Here is a 10934-nt window from a genome sequence, read left to right on the forward strand (position 1 = left end):
TCACATTGACAACAATGTCCTGTTTCTGATTGAATACTGATGAAAAGTATTCATTCAGTGTCTCCCCAATATCTTCAGCCTCCACACGTGACTTCCCACTACTATCCTTGACTGGTCCTATTCCTACCCTAGTCATTCTTTTATTCCTGACATACCTATAGAAAGCCTTAGGGTTTTCCCTAATCCTACCAACTAAGGACCTTCCATGTCCCCTCCTTGCTGCTCTTAGCTCTCTCTTCAGGTTAAACAGAGATCATCCTGGGTGATCTAGGCTTTTAGATTCAGTCCTTTTACTGCCATGGCCTGTAATTGGATAACATTGATAGTAATAATATGAAATACTTTCTGATTTTTAAAAGCAGTATTATGTTGTATACGCACATACGTTGTCAAAATTGAGAGAAATTAATCTGATCCTTTTTGGATCCAATACTTGGGCTGAAACAGGACCATGTAAACTCTTGGATTATCATTAAAATCCGATATTAAACAGAGTCACTGTTTTCACAAAACTACAAATGGAGAGGCAGAGCTGGGAGATACAGGACTGAAAGAAGCAACTGCTCCTGCGTTTTCCCCACACCTTTTGATCCCTTCTGTTCTAAGAACCAGTGCAGACGCAAAGGCAGAAGTCAATTGTAAAAAAAAAACGGAAAATGCTGGGAAGTCCTATCAGGTCTGGCGGCTTCTGAAAGTGTGATAGAGGTCAACACTAACACAACCTGATTGTCTTTACTTTGCATCCACGATATCTAATATCCTATTCACAATTCATTCTGGCACATCACGTTGCCTTTACATCTCCATTACAACATTCTTTTATTGTGCCATGTGGAAACTTTGTGTCAATTAATTGGGCACTGACGGGACAGTTATTTAAACGTGGGTACTATGAAACATGTTAGAAAAAGTCATACTGGATAAAATGAGGAGCCACTTCAAGAAATTTTGGGTTCATTCCGGAAAGGAAATGTAGAATTGTTCACAGAAAATTGTGATGAAAAGTCTCTCGAGTTTTTTTTTTCATGAGAAGTGTTAATGATGCTAATCCAATCGACAGGATGAACATAGATTGGTAAAAGTATTTGGTAACAGTTGAGCGAAACCGAGATCTGAAGGAATGAAGGGGACAATCAGAGACAGCATTTCAGAACTCCGTTTTCTCCCACTGGTACTGCCAAACCTGCTGAGTTTCTCCAGCAGTTTCTCTTTTTGTCTGGTATTCTCAGCATCGGCAGTCTTTTCCGTTAGATATTAAATCAATTCAGAGACCCCTTTGTGCTTCCTCAGTGATTAAGATTTCCGTTTGGGGAACGTCTTCCGGAGCCGATTAAAAACCCAGACCTTCATAGCCAAGAAAGCGTTTGGAGTGAGAACAAAGAGCACTACGTCCGTGGGTGGCTTCGAACCACCAACCGTTCGGTTAACTGCCGAACGCGCTGACCAATTACACCACAGAGACCGCCACCGATGCAGCATTCAGAATCTCTTCGGGGAGGCTATTAGTGAATTCATAATTCAGCCTGCCCCGCCTAGAATTACAATTGTTCTCTATCAGTGTTACTTTTCCATAATAAAACCTGGGACATTCAAAGTGGAGACATGGGGACAGTCTGATCCAACCATCTGCAGACACATCCATGTCACGAAGAACTAGCTCTCCTCCACCGGGGCCATCACCCTTCGAGCCTTTCAGTGTTTTGCCTGTTCCCGAGTTCTCTCATTGGCTCGGAGGCGAGAAGGGGTTTGAATTCCTGATGTGCAGGAACGACAATTCTTTCAATGTCTCAGATCAATTCATGTCCCGAGAACATCAGAGTTAATCTCCCGGCCTCTTCAACAAGGGGACGGTGTCTGGACTGTCTCTACTCAGTCGGACAGTTCATCTTTCATTCTCCTCTAAATACGCTTCCCAAAGAGTTTCTAAAGGTTCACAAAGCTGGAGACTGGGATTTCTGTTTTGCTTCATGAACATTTTTCCATTTCCTAACTGACAATATTTTACCAAAATCTCTTCACAATTGTACGTCTTGCATCATGTCCAGGAATGAGGAATTTCCATTTTGTGGAGACATTCCCAAGGTTGGGAATGTTCGCTTTCGAGCAAAGAAGGTTAACTGGAGATTTCCTGGGGCTGTTGGGAATGATGGGAGAAGAAGCGGTGGGAATGGGCAGATTAATGATCAGAAGAATCAATTGCCACTGACCAGAGTCAGTTACCAGAGGACAGGGATTGAAGTTCTTGAATGAAAAGCAGCACTTGTGCCGAATAAACACAGAGAATACTGCAGAAAGCCAAGAGGTCGAGCAGCGTCTGGTGAAAGGTAAACAGAGCTGACGTTGTGAGGCTGGTACGTTGTTTGTTCAGAACCCGAGTTTCCTGCATGGCAATTAATTCCCAGACATGAGAAAACGGGACTTTATTGAGACGGGTTTTGTGAAGTTTGAGCGATAATGTAACCAACAGGAAGTCATTTAAAATCGCCAGCGAAGAAAGCATAGTCAGCACGTTACCACCCTGGGCGGGGGAGCCCCAAAGGATCTCTACGCCAACACCTTAAATGTTCGGCCACAGATACACGCCCAAAGTTGTGGTGTAAAATTTCTCATGGAATGGTTCTAACAGGAAAGGTGAGTATTGGGCTTGTTCTGTCCGCGCCATAGCCCCAACGTATCCAGTTGCCCTGGATTTTATCAGGACAGAGGAGGCTGATGGGAGATCGAACTGATCTACACACATTGATGAGTGATAGAGCGGGTGGAAAGGATCCATTCCCATGCGTAGAGAGATTCATAATCAGGGCCGAAAATAAGGAGCCACTTCAAGAAATTTGGGGTTCATTCAGCAAAGCTAATGTAGAACTGTTCACAGAAAATTGTGATGAAAGTCCCTCGAGTTATTTTGATGAGAAGTGTTGATGATGCTAATACAATCGATAGGATGAACGTAGATTGGTAAATGTATTTGGTGACAGTTCTGTTCTAGCCCTGTGAGCGAAACCTGGATCTGAAGGAATAAAAGGGATATTAACAACATCGATCTGAAATTGGATACGTGACAAGAAACAGAGCCATCATTAACAGGTGGCTTTTGAACAGGAGAAGGGTTCTCGTGAAATTAGTTTGAGGCTTGAGGTAAAATTTAGGTAATTTAGGTAAAACACGGAAACGCTATCCTCATTAGCAGACAATGAAAGGATTACAAGACGCAAATTTTCTACAAGTGATCCAGGGGACTGGGAAGATAAGTATTATAAACTGTGAACAACAAAGTTGTTGAGCACAACACTTACATTCAAAGACCGAAAACATCCGGTCCTGATTAATCAGATTGCATTGTGGTGCTTTTCTGCAAAACATCCACTTGAAATGTCCTACAAAAGAGTGACAAAACCCATCCCTGTCAATTATAAACTGTGAACAACAAAGTTCTGGAGCACAACACTTACATTCAAAGACCGAAAACATCCAGGTCCTGATTAATCAGATTGCATTGTGGTGCTTTTCTGCAAAACATCCACTTGCAATGTCCTACAAAAGAGTGACAAAACTCATCCCTGTCAGCCCAGGATAGAAAATCCGAAGGGATGAACGTTTTCTTATTTTTTGAACATTCACAAAGCTAAGACTGGGTTTTGGTGATTGTTTCTTTTCCACTCCCAGGAGCCGCAGTGGTTGAGGCGGTGAGTTGGGGAAAGTAAAATGCGCCCGTGGGGCTATTTCAGCTTCCCCTCATCTGACAGCGCTGTGACTTGACTCCGATGTTCTCAGGGACATTGACTGACGCGAAACAGTGAAAAGATTCTCATTTTTGTGCATAAATGCCCGATCAATTTTCTCAAAGAGCCGCTTCGTTAAATAATATCGGATTGCCGGAAGTGGGGATGGGGCAGAGCTACCAGAACACGGCGAAGGGAAACATTTGTTCAAAGTGAAAACAAGTGTTGCAGATGGTTCGCCCGCGCAGTCCGACTCTGAATGAATCCTCCAGCTGCATTACTGCTTAATTCTGAGTGTGATACTTCAGGAAACGGAGAAGTGAAGTGATTGCAGACAGAGCTGAACAGGTTGAACGTGTATGAGGAATGTCAGCAATGAAGGTAGATTGGAAAGTTGGGACATTTCTCTTTGGTGAACAGAAGGTTGGAAGTTGGCCTGATTGACGTTTTTCAAGTCATAAGGGGTCGAGACAGAAGAAATAATGGAGTGAGAATGCTCCCACGCCTGAAAGGATCGAGAATGATTAGGCAGATTCATTAGGAAATGAAGTAAAAGTGACATTAGGAAGAACGTTTTCGTACAGGGAGTGGTTAGGGTCAGTAAATCCCTGTTGACATTGACAAAGAGGCAGATTCAATGGACACAAAAAGGAATTCGGTGGTCATGTTCAATGTAACATTGTGTAGATTTACAGGGAGAAGGCAAGAGAATGATAAGAACAGGAGAACTCATTGACTTATTGTGCAGAGGCAGCAGAAACTGTGCTGCGACACATTGTGTGATTATGAGTGAAGTCACGCTTCAACCAACAGAATGTGGGAATTTGAACAAAGTTTATATTTACACAGCCTCGACACGTCAATGCAACAAAATGACACAGCAGCAGTGGAAGAGATCTTTGACGTCATTCTCGAACATGCTTGCTGCACTCCAGATGAAAAGCTGATATTGTCTTTGCAAAGCCTGCTGTGCACTGGTGCAATGGGAGTGTGATGGGCCCCAAACCCAGTGGGCGATAGATTGAAGCCATCTCCTACTACCCAGTCAAGGTCGCTTTTTGCAACTTTCCCGTGCTCTGTTCTGCCCCTTACCTTTTCATCTGCTTCCCAAAGCTTCGCGTATCTGAACTAAATAGTCAGATTGATACACGAGTCAAATTTACACAGTTGAGGTGGCACCCTTGTGGAGCTCTGAGTGGTCTTGTCCAGTTCTCTGTCGGTGTGTTCTGATCTCAAGTGTGAAACCTCTTCTCTGAGATGGCAATGAACCGGTGAAGTTGAAACACATGACTTGCTGTTTTTGTCCATTTCCTGCAGTAAAGAAACCGACGCCCATGTTACAAAAGACTTTCTGCAGGATTGTTGTGTCAAGACAAATACTGAATACCAAACAGGCTGCACAAAAATGCACTCATATCAATTTACCTGAGGGAAGAGTCTCCGGTGTCCATTTCTCTCTGTCCCGACAGCACAGCATCTTTCTATCTCTCCGTTAACAGGACCTTTGGAACAAGTTCAAAGTTGCCCATTTCCTATGCATGACTGTAACTGACGTCTCCTACGCCAAGTAATAGTGAGAGAGAGCAGAAGAGCGAATGGGCTCTGCCTTCCCCTAGCACAACTTGCAAGTAGAAACAAAATGGTTCAATTTTTCACCAGTGGAGAGAGCCCGGTCCCTGGGGACGGGACAAACAGCAGCGTCCTGGGAGCAGGAGACAGATTGAGAAGCAGATGTTCTTGAATCTCTTTGCTGCTGGAAATTCTGGGAGCAATGTACAATGTATTTCGTACTGAGCAAGTCTCAGCTGCTTTAGGAGCTGGTTGTACCCACGGCAGGTGGTTCGTTGGTCTCATGGTGTGATTCCAGCTTTGGGTCTTCCAGCATATGCAGATGTGGGAGAGATCCCGGGATCCAATCCCAAACGAGCCCTCGTTTCTTTAACTGACTTCAGCATAAATGCGCGATCACTTTTCTCAAAAACCCGCTTCATTAAATAAGATCGGACTGCCTGAATTAGGGATGGGGCAGAGCTACCATTTCGGTGAACACGGCGAAGGGAAACATTGTTAAAAGTGAACAGAGGGATTGCAGATTCTTTGCCCGCGCAATCCGAGTCTGAGTGAATCCTGCAGCTGCATTACTGCTGAGTGTGATACTTCAGGAAGCGGGGAAGTGAAGTGATTGCAGACAGAGCTGAACAGGTTGAAGTGAACGAGGAATGTCAGCAATGAAGGTAGATTGGAAAGTTGGGGCAGTTCTCCTTGGAGAACAGAAGGCTGAAAGTTGGCCTGATTGAAGTTTCCCACGTCATGGGGGGGGGGGGGGGGCGGGGGGGTCTAGACAGAGGAAATAATGTAATGAAAAAATTCCCACGCCTGAAAGGATCGAGAACGATTCGGTAGAGATTTAAAGTCATCAGGAAAAGAAGTAAAAGTGACATTAGGAAGACCGTTTTCGCACAGGGAAACCCCTGTCTGACAGTGACAAAGAGGCAGATTCAAAAGACACAAAAGGGAATTCGATGGGCATGTTAGAAATAACAATGTGCAGATTTACAGGAAGAAGGCGACAGAATGATACAAATAGAGACACCTATTTACATATTGTGTTGAGCCAGCAGAGCTAAGGTGGGCCGTGTAGCCTCAGTCTGCGCTGTCACACATTTCGTGATTCTGAGTGAAATCGGAGTTGGACCAACAGAACGTAGGAAATTTGACAACGGGTATATTCTGCCCATCAGGATACTCCATCACAGCAATGAAGTTGTTTTGACATCATTCTCGAGGGTACATGACACAATGCAGATTCAAAACCGAGTATTCCTTTGAATCACGGAGTAATTTGTTTACAGTTATTCAGTTGAGGTGAGCGGAGTTGCGCATTGGGAGCCACTCCAGTTGATAGGTCGAAGCCGTTTTCTCCTGTGTGATAGTCCCACCAGCACTCCAATTTGCTGTGCTTCCAGTCAGTAGATGCAGCTCACTATCCCATACTGATACACGGGCCACGATGACCCAGCTGTGGTGACAAGCTTGTGAAGGGCTGAGTGCTCTTCTCCTGTTTTCTGTCGGCCTGCTATGATCCGATTCATCAAACCTCTCTTCTCCGAGATAGGAATAAACTGGTGAAGGTGAAACACATCAATTACGGTGTGTTCCATGTGCAGGAGGTCCTACAGTAATTCCCCACGCTGTTTCACACAGCAGCATCCTCTCGGTGAATTACGCTTGGCAAAAAGTGGCTTGAACCTAATAAATATCCCCCATTGGATTGGACTGACAGTTTATAAACTTCAGGCTAACCGCTAACGTGGAGAGGGGCCGTCAGACTGTGGTTTCCGCTCCTGCTGTTGAATAAATATCACTTTAACTGTGTTCAGTGAGAGGAAAGGATTTGCTGTTGGTGGGAAACATTTCTATCTGAACTCGCTGTCACTCTGCTATAACAGGAGGAGCTGGGACCTCCGGATATAGTGAAACATAAAGCTGGGAATTTCTAGATTATGTTGTAAAAAATATCGGTGTAATGTTATTCACACCGCGCTATAACCAAGCGGCTGCGTTTAAATCCCGTGATGAACAGTTTGTGTTTTATTTCTCACATTGGGGGAGCTGCCCAAAACAATGGGCACACCACCTCCCTGACACAGTGTTCACAAATCAAACTGACAGCACAGCTTCACGTGTGATCGAAAGTTTCCGTAAAGACTTGACTCAACAAATAAGTTGAAACTTTATTGCTGGAACAGCACAACAGGTCAGGCAGCATCCAGGGAACAGGAGATTCGACGTTTCGGGCACAGGCCCTTCTTCAGGTTCCTGAAGAACTTCTATTTATGGTTAAGGGAAGTGATCGCACTGCAATGATATTATGTTCTTCGTAACAAAGGAGATCAACAGTTCATGTCTGTTCTGTCTCTCGAAACAATTTCCAACTCTCTCTCAATAAAAATCTGAAAGAACTGCGGATGTTGTATATCAGAAACAAAAAACAGGAGTTGCCGGTGACCCTTCCACAGAACTGATGGTGATTGGGAAAATGTCGGTTTATATGCAGGAGATATTGTGGGAGGAAGGCGGAGATCAGGACAGAGCCCAAAGTGAAGGAAGAACTGTTGGACAGAAAAAGGAGTAGATAACCATCTGCGTTTGAGGGTGAATAACTGTTCATGGAAACTGTTCGGAGCTAACAATAGATTAGATTAGATTACTTACAGTGTGGAAACAAGCCCTTCGGCCCAACAAGTCCACACCGACCCGCCGAAGCGCAACCCACCCATTCCCCGACATTTAGGTTCCTGAAGAAGGGCCTGTGCCCGAAACGTCGAATCTCCTGTTCCCTGGATGCTGCCTGACGACACAGTGTTCACAAATCAAACTGACAGCACAGCTTCACGTGTGATCGAAAGTTTCCGTAAAGAAGACTTGACTCAACAAATAACCCGAGTGAACGTACTCCTTTCATGATTTGAAATGCAAGAAGTTGACGTCAGTGAGCCTGATGTGATTTGAACACACAACCTTCTAAACTGGAGTCAGACGCGCTACCGTTGCGCCACAAGCTCACAGAAAGCTATTCACTTCTATTTATGGTTAAGGGAAGTGATCGCACTGCAATGATATTATGCTCTTCGTAACAAAGGAGATCAACAGTTCATGTCTGTTCTGTCTCTCGAAACAATTTCCAACTCTCTCTCAATAAAAATCTGAAAGACCTGCGGATGCTGTATATCAGAAACAAAAAACAGGAGTTGCCGGTGACCCTTCCACAGAACTGATGGTGATTGGGAAAATGTCGGTTTATATGCAGGAGATATTGTGGGAGGAAGGCGGAGATCAGGACAGAGCCCAAAGCGAAGAAAGAACTGTTGGACAGAAAAAGGAGTAGATAACCATCTGCGTTTGAGGGTGAATAACTGTTAATGGAAACTGTTCGGAGCTAACAATAGATTAGGTTAGATTACTTACAGTGTGGAAACAAGCCCTTCGGCCCAACAAGTCCACACCGACCCGCCGAACCGCAACCCACCCATTCCCCGACATTTACCCCTAACCTAACACTACGGGAAATTTAGCATGGCCAATTCACCTGACCTGCACATCTTTGGACTGTGGGAGGAAACCGGAGCACCCGGAGGAAACCCACGCAGACACAGGGAGAATGTGGGGTGGGGAGGGAAATATATCCCTGGCGGTGGGGTCCTCCAAACAGACCCCACCACCAGGGATATATTTTCTTCCCCACCCCTTTCCGCCTTCCGCAAAGACCGTTCCCTCCGTGACTACCTGGTCAGGTCCACGCCCCCCTCTCCTCCCTGACCTATCACCTTCATCCCCTCCCCCACTCACCCATTGTACTCTATGCTACTTTCTCCCCACCCTCACCCTCCTCCACCTTATCTCTCCACGCTCCAGACTCACTGCCTTTATTCCTGATGAAGGGCTCTTGCCCGAAACCTAGGTTGTGGGAAGTCAAAGGATTCTGGGTAATCCAAGATGGAGGACGGGAAAAATTTCTGACTGTCAGAGCTGCTCCTTTTTTGAGGTATTTTAGGTGTTGGAGGTAATTTCCTCCAATTCCAGGAGCAGCAATTACTGTTATATATGCTGTTGCATTGTTTTGGAACTTTGGGAAAAAAAGTCAAAACAGCAGCAGTTTTAAAAGGGAGAAGAGCGGACATAGGAAGCACATAGTGAGGACTGTGCAGGAGAGAGAGAGAACGAATCTTCACAGTTACTGCCTTTGCTGTTTTAGAATTAATGTGTCGCTGGACATCGGAGTGCATCTGGGAAAATTAACAAACAGTGAATTTCACAACTAATCTTGGAGGATTCGGTTTGGGCGAAGTTCACAGCACAGAATCAGATAAGTTAATTGTTGTTTTAAGTCTGTCCAAGAGAAAGGCTGTATTAGTGAGTACAGTGGGTTCTTTCTTGATTATATGTGTTTGGAGATAAGTCTCTTGATTAAACTTAAAATATAAGCCATAGCTCTTAATTTAACCTGGGGCCGGGTTTTGTAGAGGAATAAGACGGTGTTATTTTCTGGGTTTGTAGATTGTGAAAGAGCAAAAATGGCCTTTGCAATGATATGTACTTCTTGTCAAATGTGGGAGTTCAAAGAGTGTTTAAGGGTTACTGTGGATTATATCTGCTATAAATGCTGTTGGATGTGAATCTTATCAGATCGAGTGGATCGGTTAGAGAGACAGATGGAAGTGATGAGGAATTTGCAACAGCAACAGTATGAGATGGATAGCAATTATAGGAAGGTGGGAAACTCTCAAATAAAGTCACATAGATGGGTTAACTCCAGGAAGTCTAAGTGTGGGCAGCACGGTGGCACACTGCTGCCTCACAGCACCAGAGACCCGGGTTCAATTCCCGCCTGAGGCGACGGTGTGGAGTTTGCACATTCTCCCCGTGTCTGCGTGGGTTTCCTCTGGGTGCTCTGGTTTCCTCCCACAATTCAAAGATGTGCAGGTCAGGTGAATTGGTAATGCTAAATTGCCCATAGTGTTAGGTGAAGGGGTAAATATAGGGGAATGGGTCTAGGTGGGTTGTGCTTTGGCAGGTCAGTGTGGACTTCTTGGGCTGAAGGGCCTGTTTCCACACTGTAAGTAATTTAATCTAATCTAAGGCCGGCACCCAGGGCAGAAGTATTTTGTGGATATACCCATTTCAAACATGTATGCTGTTTTGGAAAATGTAGGGGATGATGAATTCTCAGGGGAACGTAGCACGAACAACCAGGTTTCTAGTATTGAGACTGGCTCTAATGCAACAAGGGGAACGTCAGCTTCCAAGAGATCAATTGTATTAGGGGATTCTGTAGTCAGAGGTACACAAAGACGTTTCTGTGGCCAGCAGAGAAAAAGCAGAATGGTGTGTTGTTTCCCTGGTGCCAGGATCAAGGATGTCTCAGAGAGGGTGCAGAATGTTCTCACGGGGGAGAGGGGCCAGCAAGAGGTCATTGTCCACATTGGAACCAACGATATAGGAAGGGAAAAGGTTGAGATTCTGAAGGGAGATTACAGAGAGTTAGGCAGAAATTTAAAAAGGAGGTCCTCAAGGGTAGTAATATCTGGATTACTCCCAGTGCTACAAGCTAGTGAGAGCAGGAATAGGAGAATAGAGCAGATGAATGCATGGCTGAGGAGCTCGTATATGGGAGAAGGATTCACATTTTTGGATCATTGGAATCTCTTTTGGAGT

The 10934-nt window shown here is 44.8% G+C and overlaps 1 non-coding gene across 1 annotated transcript; it reads right to left on the minus strand.

Moving 5' to 3' along the window:
• Positions 1-8212: 8212 nt before the first annotated feature.
• trnaw-cca lies at positions 8213-8284 on the minus strand. The gene has a single exon. It is a non-coding gene; the product is annotated as a tRNA-Trp (tRNA).
• Between the last annotated feature and the right edge of the window lie 2650 nt (positions 8285-10934).

This window comes from Chiloscyllium plagiosum, chromosome 44, assembly GCF_004010195.1.
Source record: "Chiloscyllium plagiosum isolate BGI_BamShark_2017 chromosome 44, ASM401019v2, whole genome shotgun sequence".
NCBI classification, from domain to species: domain Eukaryota; kingdom Metazoa; phylum Chordata; class Chondrichthyes; order Orectolobiformes; family Hemiscylliidae; genus Chiloscyllium; species Chiloscyllium plagiosum.